Below are 16,489 nucleotides of genomic sequence, written 5' to 3' on the forward strand. Positions count from 1 at the left end.
AGGATGCAATCTGGTTTTAAAAAATGATGGTGGAGAAAGAAGAAATCATGGGAGGATTTGTTTTCTTCTCCTCCTTGGGCATATGTTTCATTCCATAACATGTCCCTATTCCTCTTCCTTATCCCTCACAAAAACAATCCAAGGAGGAATTGCAAGTACAGAGGATATGCATTGCAAAAAGTGGTTAGAGAGAAAGAGAAGAAGAACCACAAGATCTATGGTGGTGAGTTCTTTGTTTAGCATTGAGAATTCAGGGTGGAGGAGTATCCATTTTTGGTGATCCAGAAAAAGAGGACAACAAGATCCCGTATCTGTGCTAGCACTTTTGGTTTCACAGAAATTTAGAGGAAAAAGGCTAGGTTTCTCCTTGTGGAGGAGAAGCCCTAGAGCATAATGGAAGAGAGAATAGTAAGAGAAACACAAAACTTAAGGATGGCTTCCATGAACGTATATACAATGAACATAGCAACATGTACTTTCATTTGCCACATGGCCGCCCCTCCTCCTAGAAAGTATGGCATCCCTCTCGTACTACTAAAACCAGTGCCCTGCTATAGTATAGATAGGTTCTTAGTTTCCTCCTAAATCTAGCAAGTTAATAATATCTTAGCAAAGAAATAAGAGAAAGAAGGAAGAAGAAGATGATGATGATGAAACCCTTGCCCTTGCTTGCAAACCGAACATCCTGCAACGAGACGACCACCATGGAGGAAGCGGTAGATGAAAATGAAGAAGATGGAAGCGAGAGAGAGAGAGAGAGAGAGAGAGAGAGAGAGAGAGAGAGAGAGAGAGAGAGAGAGAGAGAGAGAGAGAGAGAGAGAGAGGTGGCATTCAAGGGTAACTGTTCCTCATGGAGGTACCCATCTTGCCAACAAAATGATGAAGAAGGGAGGCAAGATTAGCAAGAGAGAGAGAGAGATGGATGGAGATGGGTCCTCGATACTCTGCATTGAGGCATGATGCTACCCTCCCTAGATTGATCACCAGCAAGCCAATTTGTGAGATGCGAAAGCAAAACCTACATCACAAGCAGAGGACCAGGCCCCCTCGCTACTCCCTCTATACAATCACCACTGGCTTAATGATGGCTTGTGTGCGGCCCTTGACTCCATATGGTTCCCTAATTCGTAGAGCAAGATAAGCCGTGGAATGAGCCTAGACTATGACAATCATGGCACTGGGGAAAGAAAGAAATTGAAACAAATGCATCAAATCGGAAGAAGAAGAAGAAGACTACCTGACAACCTGGCCGTAAGAGCATGGATACCTATCACACTCCAGAGGAAGGGATATGTGCCTGCCACATGTGCACATGCGGCCTCCACTAGTGCCCAAATGTTTCAAAATAATCAATAGGAAGAAACATATGAAGAAGGATAAGCAAGAAATAAAAGGAAACCATAGAAGACCCATTAATGCTTCTCTCCTACCTTGACCATGCCCCTCCAATATTCTTCTTCCATTACCCAAAAAATGGATGTCTCATGCTGTGGTTCCCCCCTTAATGGACATAAATTATTTTATCTTGCAAGTGCTTTCCATATGGGATAAACCCAACAACAAGATGCAAAGAGTAGTTGCAACAATAGGTGCAAGAGAGGGTGCATCCGTATGTAGAAGGGGCTACCAAGAGCATAACAAAGCAGGGATATATTGCAACAAATGTAGGGTATTGTGGATCACTGAGGTATATCAATGCAGAAGCTATAGTTGAAGCACACAGAGCCACAACCAGAAATCAAGAAGAGGCCTAAATGGCACTCAACATGACAAAGAAGTCCAGCAAGTGGTCTAAGAAAGAGGTGTAACAAGAAGAAATCGTCTCATTATTCCTTCGCCATGGTGGTTTCTCCTACCTACGAAGCATCGCGACTAATCCTTCTTTCTTTCCCCCCAATATCTCATCCTGTCTCGTAACCCTAAATTTTTAATAAAAGTCCTAGTAAACCTATTCAATACACTAAACAACCCTTTCTCAAGGAAAAGAAAACTTTGTTTCTATGTCCTTTCCTTCCCTTGTCCTATCCTCTAGCCTCATTTTCCCTTTGATGGTGCCTCTTCTATCCCAATTTTCCTCCTCATCTACCAATTCAATTTCCTTCCCACCTTGCCTCACATGACAACAAGGCAAGTTTATCTTATATCCTTCAAAGGGATTATTTCCACAATGCTTTTGATCCCTACTAGAGAAAATATCAGAATAATAAGCATAGATTAATGTTTAAAAATAAAAAATAAAAAATAAAAAATAAAAAACATATCGCATAAAATATCAATCCCATTGCTCTTCCTTATCTCATTGATGCCTTACATTAGCCTTTGAAAGATGAGACAAAAGTCTAACTTGAGAGGACCTAAGAAGACCCATTTCTCAACAATAGTCCCTTCCTTCCCTCTGAGCTACGTAAAGATGCAGTAATGTTTTTTTTTCACATTGTGATGGGGGCATTGTGCTTATGATCCCTTATTGAAGATTGAACCCTATCTTTTGGAGAGTATAAAATATTTTCAATGTGGGAGTGTTTGAGGCAGGAGTTCCCTTACTCTGATGGTCATGGATTTGGAGTCCATACCCTACCATGGGTAGGCCTCATCCTTGTAATCAAAGTTGTTTTACTAACAATTTTGGATGTGATTTGTGTTAGACAGTGATTCTTCTTTGAGAAGGTACGTGAGGACGCTTCACATCCCAGTGTGGGAGGAATATGATGACACCCAAAGAAGCATAAAAACAAGGCACAAAAATGTTCATGCATATATTATAATTTCATCTTTTATAAAGGGGATAACATTTACATTGTTTCAAAATCACTAAAATACACACTTACATGAGGGGGCCACATCCACATCCACATCCATCATAAATAAATGATATACACAAAAGTGTTAGGTGCATGCATTTGTAAAGGGTAGGAATACTCAAAATTAAAGGCCAAAGGCCTTATAATATCAAATGTATCAAAGTTTCAAAGAAATAATAAAATACGAAGGGGTGTGCTTTTTGGGGAAGAGGTGGGGTGGAATGCACGAGTGGTTATGTGCCTCTTTCCCTTCCCTCTCTCTTCTCCAATCGCATATTCTTGCTTTTTGGTGGTGCAAAAATTTATTCTCTCTCCTCTCTCCTTTGTCTTTTGTGCAAAAATTCCTCTTTTCCCTTTTGTTCTTGCATAATGGTTGAAGCTATGGATGAATATGATGATGATGACAAATTGGTTCATTATTAAAAGAGAGGTTTATGGTTTCTTTTCAGTTTTGAGATTAATGGCAAAGCCATACACATAAATTTTGTGTGCTTTGTCCCTGGTTTTGTGGTTGATTATGTTCGTGGGAGGGTTGCTGTCATTCATCTTTGAGTGAGGTGTATTATAGACAAGCCCTTATTCACCATGTTCTACATGATCATGATATAAGAGTGTGTTGTATCCAACCTTGAGCTAAATCGGAGTTGTATTGAACTACATTGTGATTTTACTTTCTATATTATGTGACAAAGTGATAGTGTAGTGTGTTCTACTTGGGACTATAATTGCTTCCAATTGATAGTATCCTTGGGATTTTCTTTTTGGTGGTTCTTCTTTCTACACATCCCAACAAGTTCTATGAATAGAGGTAAGGGATACAATGAAAGGAGTAACTTGTTAATCAGATAAGGTGTAGTAAGCATTTTGGCATAGGTAAATTTTTCTAAATTGAAAGTAGAATATTATATTGTTTTTGGATTGGGCATTTCATTTTTCTAATGTTTTTGTATTAGGCCCTTGCAAATGTTTTTGGATTTACTTTTATACTTCAAATTTGATTGTTTAGTGGTTTTTTCAATTTATTTATGGTGAGAGATCAAAGATGTTTGAAAGGAGATGAGGAAAAGGGTGGCATCAAGATGCCTTTTTAAGCATAGATTGTACTAATTCAATAAATTTTTGAAAGATTGAATGCTTTTCCAATTAAATGTAGATGTTGATAACTTCATTATCTTCAATAGTTTTTATTTTGTACTATATATTTCTTCTTAATGAAATTTAATTTTTATTTTCAAAACATACAATGTAAGTGTGGACACTTTCATTTCCTACTTTAGATATTTGTTGTATCTTTTAAGGTTGTAGATACATATCTTGTAGGCTTCAATCAAACCTTTCTTGATAGCTTAGGACTATCGACCAAGAGGCCACATCTGGGATACTTTTAAGGTTGTAGATACACATCTTGTAGGCTTCAATCAAACCTTTCTTGATAGCTTAGGACTTTTAATCAAGAGGCCTCATCTGAGATAATTTTAGAGTTCCCACTTGGGAAGCAAGACTAGTAAAATTGTCTTTCCTCTTGAGAAGTGAGACTAGTAAAAAGAAAGTTCTAGTTTTGTGGACCATGAGGCTATGGTGGAGAGCATATAGGAGGCCAACAATGAGATATGCATTTTCATGGCCATGTTTCATATCTACCATGTCTACTATACACAAAGATTGGATACAATATGTTCAAGATGAGTATTTGTTGGATGATCAAGTTCCCATCATAATGAGGAAATTGCAATAGGGTGATGAAGATGAATGTCCTCATTTTACATGGTATAATGGACTCCTTTGGTTCTGATGGAGACTGTATTTGACACCTCAAACAACTTTCAAGCACTGGATTTTACACGAGATGCATTCTTTACCATCGGTAGGACATCTTGGATTAGCCAAATCCTTTTAACAAGATCCATAATAACTCCTATGGGAATGAACCAATATATTGATAATATCCACAAGGCTCAAGATATCATGAAAGGATATCTGATGAGAGATGAAGGCATTTGTATTTTGACGTGGGCCATTAGGTTTCTTGAAGGTTCCCAAGTCTAGGTATGCTTCACTCAAGGGTGGACACAATGAGTTAGCTCACAGACTTTATGGTCCTTACCAAGTCATCAAGAGAGTTGGGGGTCTTGCTTATCGTCTTAGATTTCCTTCTACCATACATATTCATGATGTTTTCCATTTCTTTCAACTCAAGAAGCATGTGGGTCTTGAAATCAAAGTACTTGAGGAATTCTATGGATAAAGAAGATTTGATTTTATATGAACCTAAGAAGGTCATTTGGTAAAAGCAAGAAAAGGTTTTAAGAAATCGAAGGGTGTTGTGATATGTTGTTAAATGGCAAGCCCTACTTTTGGAAGAGAGTCAACTAAGAAACCATCTTTATACCTTGATTCTTTTCCATGGCTTATGCAGGGAGATGATTGAATTTACTATGTAGAACATATTGCTGCATTCTTTGATGGGTTAAATTACCATATCTTTATCAAGATTGTATTTTTATGATTTTCAAATATAACTAAATTTTTCCACTTCATTTGTGCAATGTGGAGCTAGACTTTATGAAGAACTATGGTCATTTTACTATCACCAACCTTGTGTCAGAGAGTGGACTAGAGAGAGAGAAAGAGGAGAGAGAAGACTGTAGAAGAGAGAAAGTAAATGACAAGGAGAGAGAAATACTAGAATTGGAGAGAGAAAGACAAGAAAGAGGAAGAAGCCATAGAAGCTTTGAGCAAGATGGGAGAGAAGGATAGTAATTGTATTAATGTGTCAAAAGATGTGAAAAATTACATGTTCTCTCCTTTTATACCAATGTCAGTGTGACATGGAATAACATCAATATTATTTGTACAGCAAATCCTTATTCTTCCTAGCTTCTTACAATACATCCCTTCCCAAAGGTTTTTACCCTAAAAAACAAACTTGAAAGACTAGAAAAGGATGGATAGAATAGAGTACTACTCTATTTTACAGCTTTACAAATGGGAAAATGAATGAAAAATGACCGACATATGGACTAAAATGGAAGAACAAGAGTAGGTATCAGCTATATACATGATCAAGAATAATTCAAAAGTATATGGAGCCATAAAATTCTTCAATTGATAATCTCAAAATGAAGTAGACAGCTTGCTATGTAAACAGACTGTGTAAACAAACTCTATTGAACCAAATTTGCCATAACTTCTAGTAGAAGTGTCCAAATGAGGTGTGCCATATATCAAAACGTAGCTCTTGAAGATTAATTTGACCCCATGTATACAGCTTAATTCTAAAAATTAAGCACAATAAAAACTGTTCTAAAACAGCGTGATGTCCTGACCCTATCTGCACTAAAACTAGCTCCATAATCAATAGGCTTCAGCCATACTAATGTATCCCTTAAGAAAGGAAACTCATCCAATATAGAATCAGGCCTCCAAGAAGTTTCCTAAGGTGGTAAACCTCTCCATTTGATCAAATATTCCATGATAGAACGAGATTGAAGCTTCTTCTCACGCTAACCTATAACAATCTCTGGGATGTACTAAATAAGACCTTCTTCATCAATAGGTGGCAACTCATCAATTATATCAACTGGATCACCATAGAAAGGCTTGAGCTGACTAACATGAAAGATTGTGAATCTTTGTGGAAGAAGGAAGCTCTAATCTGTATGCCAAGTCTCCAATGCGCTTTAGGATCCGGTAGGGGCCATAAAATCTGTGAGCAAGCTTATTACTAGATCCATCTTTTAATGTAGAGTACCTAGACTTGGGCACCTTCAACAAGACCAACTCTCCTTCTTGGAACTCTAAAGGCCACCTCTTCTCATCAAATACATCTTCTTTTGGTCTTGAGCTTTCCTAAGATTCATCTTACATTGCTAAAGAAGGATTTGCATTCGTTCCAACTCTTCCTTCCCTTGAGGGTTGATCCTTTCATTAAATATGATTGTAGATAAGGGCACCTTGTAGCTATACATAGCCTCAAAGGGCTAAACTCCAATATTAGCATGAGTAGAGTTGTTGTAGGCAAACTTAGCCAAGTGTAACCAAGAATCCCATGAATTTTGGACATCATAGCAGAAATGGCAAAGATAAGTCTCCAACCATTTATTTACTCTTTCTGTCTATCCATCAGTTTGTGGATTAGGCCATAGAATGAGCCAGTTTAAAGCCCATAGATGTGAATACTGCCTACCAAGAGTTACTCATGAACTTTGAGTCTCTATCATGAACAATCATCTGCGGTAATCCATGTAGTCGAAAGATCTGCTCCATGAACTGACTAGCCACTTGTGAAGCAGTAAACTGGGTCTTGGTTGGAATGAAATGGGCTGTCTTGGTGAGTCTATCCACCACTACATATATACTATTCCATCCCTTTTTTATAGTAGGCAAGCCAATAATAAAATCCATGGTAATATGAGTCCATTTACCTATAGGGATAGGTAATGACTGCAACAAACCTCCTCGCTTATGGGTGATGTCCTTATTCTACTGACAAGGCATACACTTCATGACAAAGTCCTTGACATATTTCCATAGCCCTTTCCAATAGAAACTTTTGTGGATCTTGTCATAGGTCTTGAAAACTCCCAGATGTCCAACTAAAGGTGAAGGATGTAGTTCCTCCATAATTTTCCATGTAAAAGAAGAGGTGGAAGGAATGAAAATCTTGCCTTTCAACCAAATAAGGCCATTTTTAAACTGATAATGCGAGTTTTCTTCCATAAGACCTTGCTGTAATTTCTGAAAAATATAGCTAAATTCTTCATCCAAAAGATAAGCCTCTTGTAGTTCTTCAATCCAATCACTATGTAGTTCAGTCATGGCTGAAACTTTTCAAGCCTGCATATGAGAAAGAGAATCAGCCACTATATTCTCTTTGCTCCTCGTATGAGTGATGTCAAAATCATAATTTTGTAGTGTAGCTAGCCACCTATGCTGCTTAGGAGTAAGATTGGACTAAGTAAGAAAATACTCAAGAACCGTGTGATCACTCTAGAATTTGAATCACCAACATCTCCTGGTCATAAAAATTAATGGCCATTTCTTTATCTGTAAGCTTATGGCTCTCAAAGACAATCATTCCATGCTCCTGTAACAAAACAGCCCCAATGCCACGGCCACTAGCATCACACTGTATGGTAAATTCTTTGGAGAAGTTCGGGCATACTAAGATAGGAGCAAAAGTAAGGAGTCCCTTTAACTGGTTGAAGCTACTATATGCAAGAGCATCCCAAAAGAAATCCTCCTTCTTCAACCTGTAAGTCAAAGGAGGTGCAATAGCCACATAATACTTGATGAGTCAGCGATAGAATGAAGATAGACCAAGGAATCCTCTAAGAGAAGTAGTAATAGTGGGTGTTGGCCAATCTTTTATACATTGCACCTTCTTGGGATCAGCTTGTATCCCTTTTTCACTGACAATATGTCCCAAGTATTCCACTTCAGTCTGCATGAAAGAACATTTCTTCTCCTTAGCAAAAAGCTTGTGATGTCTCAATACATCAAAAACCCTCCTCATATGTGCTAATTGATCCTGTAAAGTCTTACTGTAAATCAGAATGTCATCAAAGAACACCAAGACAAACTGAAAGAGGAAAGGCTGCAAAATTTTATTCATCACGATTTGAAAGGTAGCTGGAGCATTTTTAAGCCCAAATGGCATCACTAAGAAATGATAGAGCCCTTGATTAGTTCTGAAAGCAATCTTGACTTCATCACCCTCTCGCATGCGAATTTGATGATACCCTGACCTCAAATCAATCTTCATAAAGAATCAAGCCCCCTTGAGCTCATCAAGCAAATAATCAATCCTGGGTATCGGATACATGTTCTTCCTTGTGATCTTATTAAGATCCCCGTAGTCAATACACATTTTGAAAGATCCATCTTTCTTTATGACAAACAAAACTGGAGATGCATAAGGTGAAGAACTTGGTTCAATGAATCCCATCTTAAGAAGTTCCTTGATTTGCTTGCCTACTTCCTCTCGCTCACACTTAGACAATTTGTAAGGTAGCTTATTGATTGTCTTTGAGTTGGGCTCCAAATCAATAGGGTGATCTACTGCTCTCTTGGGAGGCAATGAAGTAGACACCTCAAACAAATCCCTATACTCCTCAAGAAGAGTTGTCAAGGTTGGATGACTTGCTAAATTATTGGGCTGATCTTGCATCTCTTTATTCAAATGCAAAACAAATTTTTGTGAACGTCTCTTGTACTCCATTTTGAGTTGTTGAATGGTGATAAGCTGAAAATCTGATCTACTAGGAATTCCCCGTAAATGGATGAGCTGTCCATTGAAGATAAACTCCATATACAATTGTGAGAATTCTATAGTGATTTTGCCTAACGTCATCAACCAATCACAACCGGAGTACAATGTCTATAGGCTCCATTTCCAAAATAATCATGTTTACTTTTACTTCAAAATTTTCAGCTAGCTATAAAGAAACCTGTGGGCATATTTGTGTGTTGATTTATTCTTTCCCATTGGCCACTTGAACTCTAATGGGCTGTTGTAAATCAGTGGAAATACAATTCAGCTTGTCCATAATGGACTTATTCACAAAACTATGGGTACTGCCACTATTTATTAGGATGTACACAGCCTTTCCATGAATGTTACCCTTCATACGGAATGTGCTAGGGCTCTTAGAACCTGTCCAAGCATCCATGGAAATAGAACAACTAGTGGCAGCAAGTGGCTCATGACAAGTCCCACCTAGATCAAAAGGAAAAGAGTTGACTGGATCGTAGAAATACTCTTGCCCAACTTCTTCCTCAAGATCTTCATTTTCAGCATTAAGTGCAATTGCATTAGCTTCATCAATCTCATCTTTAGGATCCTCAAATAGTAACATAATCTGAAGCTTGGGTTTGACATTTTTGTATATACACTTTGTGGCATGATCAAGTGTATACTTTTTCCCACACTTGAAACATAAGCATTTCTCATTTCTTTCTTTGTAGAGATCCATAGGAATAGACTTAGGATTCATATTGGGTGAAATGTATTTAGGCTTGTTGTCCCCTTGTTTGAAGTTAACTCTAGGACTACTTGTTGTCATGAAATTACTTTGAGGTCTTGAAGTTGTGCCATGACATCAGTTGATAAAGATGGCTCTAAACCATACATGCACTTGTGGAGCTTAGCCTCATCACTGATGCTTTCTACATACATGGTTAGGTTGAGAAATTGGTTAGTGTACTCTCTTACACTTAGGCCTCTTTGCTTTAAACCATACCATCTCCGTGCCAATTTCTCCTTTTCAAGAGGGGAGACTCTCTACAAGTATGTTTTCCCTTTTCTCTACAAGTATGTTTTCCCTTTTTATATACCTCCAGCAAGTATGGGCAAATCCCTCCAAATGCAAAGAAGCAAAATGAATCTTTATGTCATCAGTTTTGGGGAATATGTCAAAGTAAGATTCCATCTTAGAGGTCCACTCCTCTAAATCAGATGGTGAAGATGACTGACCATTAAACTTGGCTAAAATAATCTTATCTTTCAGCTCTCTTTCGTGGAATGGTTATTGTCCCAAAATAGACTGATCATGAGTGCCATGCATTGAGCCCCCAAATTGAGATGGAAATCTCCCAATAGGTGGCTGAGAACCACTATGCAATCTTCCCAATGGTAGAGGGCCCCTAGGAAGTTGAGTATTTAGCCCAAAAGCTTAAGAGTTGGCTCCATTCAAACTGCCTAAATAGTCATCATGCCTTTGTGAAGTCTCACCTACTTCATATTGTCTATTTGGCATGCCTCTTCGTCCAATAATTCCATGACCATGACCATTTTGATTAGATCGCTGAAGTGGGACTGAAGGCTCACTGTTTGAATAAGCTTTCTCCTTTGCTTCTTTAGATCCCATTTGCATTTGCATCCATTGGGAGAATTGAGCCATAATTTGAGCATTGGATTCCACAAACTTGTCAATAGAAGCCTTTTTTTGAGTCGTTGAATCCACTAATTTCTCAATGCAAGACTTCATTTGGTCAATAGATAAAACCATTGCTTCATTCTTGGTAATAGGACCTCATGGCAATCTCTATGACTTCATTCATGTACACACTAAGTATCATTAACTGCACTGATTTCCCCTTGTTTTTGAGGCTCTTCAAGGCTCTCTTGAGGTCCATTATCCAATATAGAATCTCTAATTTTCTTAGCATAATCATCTTGGACCTTATTTTTACCCTTATGCCCTACCATAATAGTGTAGTCCTGCAGTACCCTCTGTCAGAAAAATGGCTATAACTTTGGCTAGGGAACTCCGATTCCAAATTTTTTTAGTTCAAATCGAAGAAAGAAAGCCCTCTTTGAGATGAGATATAGCACGCTATAACAAATTAAGGACAAAAAACTCTGCAACTCAATCTTTGAGTCTAAATTGTATAGGCCTGCACCCTATTTTAACATGTGAATGCCCTGTTTTGACCTTGTAAGGTAAAATAGTAACCCAAAATGGCTACCGAACCCTATAGAAGGCTGAATAGGACCTATGGGTACCCTGTAGTACCTGTACCTGTACTTCAGTAATGAAGGGTGTACCTGTAATAACCTGTAAATGCCATGCAGTGTCTTGTAAAATCTTTGTTTTACCCTGTTTTGCTCTTGAAGGTACTTGAGCCCTTGGAAGCTCTTGAATATTCAATTCTCCACTCATTGTACCTATGTGAGGGATAAAACGGCATGACAGGCTCCCTACATGGGCTCCGAATCACTGAGAGGTGGGCAAAGTTCCCCCCAGGTCGGTTGGTTGCACCCCTTTGGGATCTTTGATAGTGAGGGAGGGTCACCTCTCTTTTGTCCCACTATCTCCCTCGACATCCACCTTTTTCCTCGGTCGGTATATCAACATGGCAATGGCATTCTATTCTAATCAACCAGCATGAAATGCATTGCTGAAATATTCATTGAGCCCCTTTCATGAGATGCAATTGAATGAAATCTGGAAAAATTTGGATAAGAAAAGGGTCTTACCAATGCAATTAAGTGACTCACTAATTGCTTTAGTACTTACCCTTTTTACAATATTTCAGCTTGGGTAAAATAATTCAACCAAAAAAGTCAAGGTTATGCATCAAACTTGGCAAATGATACCTATGATGAGATTATGATTGAATCAATACTGAAACTCAATGGAATAGGTTGAGATTAATGGAAATAATACTAATCTTCGATCTATTGATTAATTCAAAGAATTAATTGATCAATAATCTCTCATCAACAAGTGGAAAAGCATTAGCAAGTGGATTATTGAGAGATTTTAGAGATTAAGCAAGAGAAATATCTTGATTAAGCTTAAAGAGAATGATAGATGTCAGCTCCAATCCCATTGTTGGAAGAATTCTTCAAAATCTACCATAAATCCACCATGAAGCTTGAAATATCTATTAAATCAGTCCATATGAGCTCCAATATGATCAAATCTATAAAGAATCAATGCCCCGAGTTTGCTTGAACACTTGAATACCAAAGATTCAAGCCTCTTGAAGGAAAACCCCAAAATAAACCTTCAATATGAGCTCCAATGTCCTCCACAAGCTGAAATCTTTGCAATTTATTGAAGAATCCTCACTGAAATGGTACCACGAGCTGAATTGATGAAGAATCCTCAAGAAATTATTGAAGAATGAAAGCTTGGGTTGAAGCTTTCATGGCTGCCCATGGACTGTTCATGTAGGGTTTCAAGAGAGAGAAAGGATGAAGAATATAGCCCCATTTAAGAGTCTACACATCAGAGAGTTGAACTAAACAATGCCAAAGATCATTGAGAAGCATCAATGATGGAGATTAGCTGAAGATTGGTGAAGAATAAGTTGAAAAAAATCAGCGCAAATTTCGAGCTGCTATCCTGGATATGTGGTTGTTCCTCCAATCATAAAAATGGTGTTCAACCTGTAGCACTTGATGCTTAGAAGGCCATTATGAATGCCATTGTTGAAGGAGAGCAAGGATCAGTGAATAAAGAGAAGATCTCTACTGAAGAACTCCATGGAAGCTTGGCCAAATCTTGGAGAAAGAGGAAAGGAAGACCTCTTTTGAAAAGTAACCACAGTTTAACCCCAAATTAAGCCTAATTAACTCTCCTTTACCCTAGTTACCTCCAATTTTGCATGAAATTTGATGATGACCTGCTACTTTAGCCATCCTCCACCATATCTGACCTTGGAGATCTCCAGATGTAGTCTCTTACTAACTGTAGATGGTCCGCAACCCTCCGCTAGTCACTGTCTTGTCCAGTACTTGTCTGAAATTGATTTTTGATGGGGAAAATAGGACTGAAAATAGAAGGAAAAAATGGATAAAAGACCAATGCTCTGATACCACTTGTCAAAGAGTGGACTAGTGAGAGAGAAAGAGGAGAGAGAAAACTATAGAAGAGAGAGAAAGTGAGTGACAAGGAGAGAGAAAGACTAGAATTGGAGAGAGAAAGATAGGAAAGAGGGAGAAGCCATAGAAGCTGTGAGCAAGATGCGAGAGAAGGACAGTAATTGTATTAATGTGTCAAAAGATGTGAAAAATTACATGTCCTCTCCTTTTATACCAATGTCAGTATGACATGGCATAACATCAATATTATTTGTACACTAAATCCTTATTCTTCCTAGCTTCTTACACCTTGTTCCTTATTAATAATTAACTATAAATGTATAGTTTAGAGCTTATTACATTAGAGGACTTCATCACTTCAATGGATGCTTTTTTGACAAGTACCTATATAACCCAAGTGTTAATACTTTGAGCTTCCATTGTATATTGCACCATATATCAAATTTGAAAACAAAACTTTTTTGGGCTGGGATGCATTTTCATGTAGGTAAATTAAGGCTAGCCTTGAGACTTAGGATTTCGATATAAAAGGCAGAGAATAAGAAATGTGCACGTCTTTCACACTTGTCATTTGTAATCTTCATCTTGAGAATCTCTTCTTAGACCCCCCACCTTTCATGGAAGTGTTTCCATGGCCAACACTGCATAAGGTGTGTTTCATGCACATTTCCATTGTTTACCTTCATTTGATTCTATGCTATGGCTACATTGTGCCATGAGTATTAATGAGTAGCTTTATCATGGAATGGCTATGGCTTAAGTATTCCTTATGTTTCTTAGAATTATTATGTACGTTCCTTCTTATTAAATGCTTCATTTTTATTTAGAGAAACACTAGTGAAAATATGACCGAAAATGTGAAGGTAATCAAACAATGAAAGAGGTCACATTGGATTTCCAAATTCTTCTAGAGGAAAATGAGGTATTTTTAAATTATTATAATTAAGATGAAGAGCAATCTATAGAGATAGCACATAATGTGAAACAGGAAAAAGAAGTGGTTGTTGATAATTAAAATGAAGTTGGAGAGCAATCGATAACCATGGAAAATTATGTGGGACATTCTTGTTTGAAATTCTTATTTCTTTTTTTTAACTAGGAGAGCAAGAAAGCCACATAGTGTGCATTTTTATCACCTCTATATACAGATGTGGAATATAATGCTATTAGGCTTACTAAAAATACTACCCATTGGTTGATTTCCTTGTCTGATAGTGTTTCCATCACAAAACAATGGGGAAATCTAGTGTTTGTAAAAGGGCCTGTTGTAGAGAGTGTGAATAGTATTACTCAAAATCTAGAAGATTAGGGTGTTTGTGGATAGGTCAATAGGAGATTTGGAGAGTGCTTGAGGCATAGGATAATGTGAAGAAAAAAGTACACATTTTGGGATGGTAAGCATCATGAAATAAAGACATGGATGAAGCATATCATAGATGACACATGTGTTTTACTTTTTTTTTCATGTGTAACATTTTTGAGAGGTTTTCATATTTAGAATAATTGATTTCTCTTATGTTGTTTTGTACTTTATAATCATGATATAATGAGGCATGTGAGAATAAAATGTGAACTTATCAAGGTTTATAAGAAGAAAGAAGGGGGGATCCTACTAATATTGGATACATGCAAAGTTTATTTTGAAGAGGTAGTATTTATTTTGAGTATAATGGTCTATAGTAGAAAAATTATATCTTGTTTGTTTGATGTATCTTTAAAAGTCAAATTGTAAGAATTTATATAACTTATGTTGATTCTTCCTAATACTTAATTTTATCTCAACATTCCTATCATAATCTATTTGGTTTCTTAAAATATTTATTATAATGGTGTCTATTTGATTAATTAAATTATTTCACACAATCATATTTAGCTAATGTTATCTTTTCAATTATCTAAAAAATGTTTCTTGTAATTTTTTGTTTGATTCTTTGAATCATTTCTTGTATTGTCTTTTAAATATTTGCTTTTTTTTTCAAAAACTTCTTATAATGGTGGTTATTTGATGTTATATGATTCTTTGGCACATTTACTATTTATATATAGAATGTTATCTTTGATACTTTGTAACTTTGTTGATAAAATTCTTTATTATATTGATTACTTTATAAATATTTCTTACAATGGTATCATCTATTTGATTCTTAAAAATTTCATACTTCGTAAAAAATGGGTTACTTATCTAATGTTATGAGATATGCAAGTGGATATGAGTGGCTATTATTGTGTATTTAGAATTGAATCAAGTTTAAATAGTTCAGAAGCCACACCTAGCACCTAGGGTACATCCACATTCACAAGTTATTAAACAATGCACAAGGCCAAACCAATTATCTAGACTACATTCATGAGTGGTAATGATTTCAAGAAATTGCAATGTGACTGGTCTATCTCTCTTCGTCTCACAACTTGAACCTTTAATTTACTTTACTTCTTTGTCTGAAGTATTTCCAAATGAATATGGAGTACTTATATTATTTTCAATTACTTCAAGTTCAATACAAATGATGGCAATAGTCTCTATCATTTTATACTAAATATACGATTGAGTGACAAGCTCAAAAAATCATTATTGTCACTCTTTGGATAAACTTTTTTTACATGTAATCTATAAAAATCCATTGTGGAAAGACCCTCATCATCAAACTATTCAATAAAATGTAAGATATCTGATTGAAAATTTGAAAACAAAACGTAAACAAGCAACACACAAGAAATAAAACACAACCATGGGCATAAAGATAGTGAAAATATTTAGGTGACAAAAGGAGAAACAAATATTGAATGGATGACTATGCTTTATGACTTATAATGGCCCTATATGCAATGTTTCTATGAACTATTTAAAGAGATAGGCTTAAAACACATGTGAGAAAATCTATCTCTAGTTTCCACATCTTTGCCTCAACTTCAAATCATTATATCAAATCATCTTTTATACCTCACCACTTTATTAAACTTAACCTCGTTGTCACAAAAGAGATAAGGCTCTACATCAATACTCACTCACACCAACATAGCTATTAGAATGCTAGATGAGAATCTCTAGCACCTAGCTACATAAGAAGTCCAAGGCTATTAAATAATGGTGTTAGATCCACGTATAATGCAGCAATGGAGCATGATATTGTGTCTTTATTTACATTTGTAGATAGCTTACACTTTAACCAGGATAGTCTTTTGAGTTTAAAGTACACACACATCCATGATTGCTTACATTGGCTCATTTATGTTTCACATGACTATCAATCTTCTATATAGGTGATAACTTTCCAAAAGTGGTGAACCTTTCAAGTAGCGTGCAAAGAAAGCCACTTAATTTTCTATACATGATAGTAGCAATATTGATATATAG

The sequence above is a fragment of the Lygodium microphyllum genome, chromosome 15, assembly GCF_053477565.2.
Source record: "Lygodium microphyllum isolate KBCC chromosome 15, Lygodium_microphyllum_v1.1.10, whole genome shotgun sequence".
Lineage (NCBI taxonomy): Eukaryota > Viridiplantae > Streptophyta > Polypodiopsida > Schizaeales > Lygodiaceae > Lygodium > Lygodium microphyllum.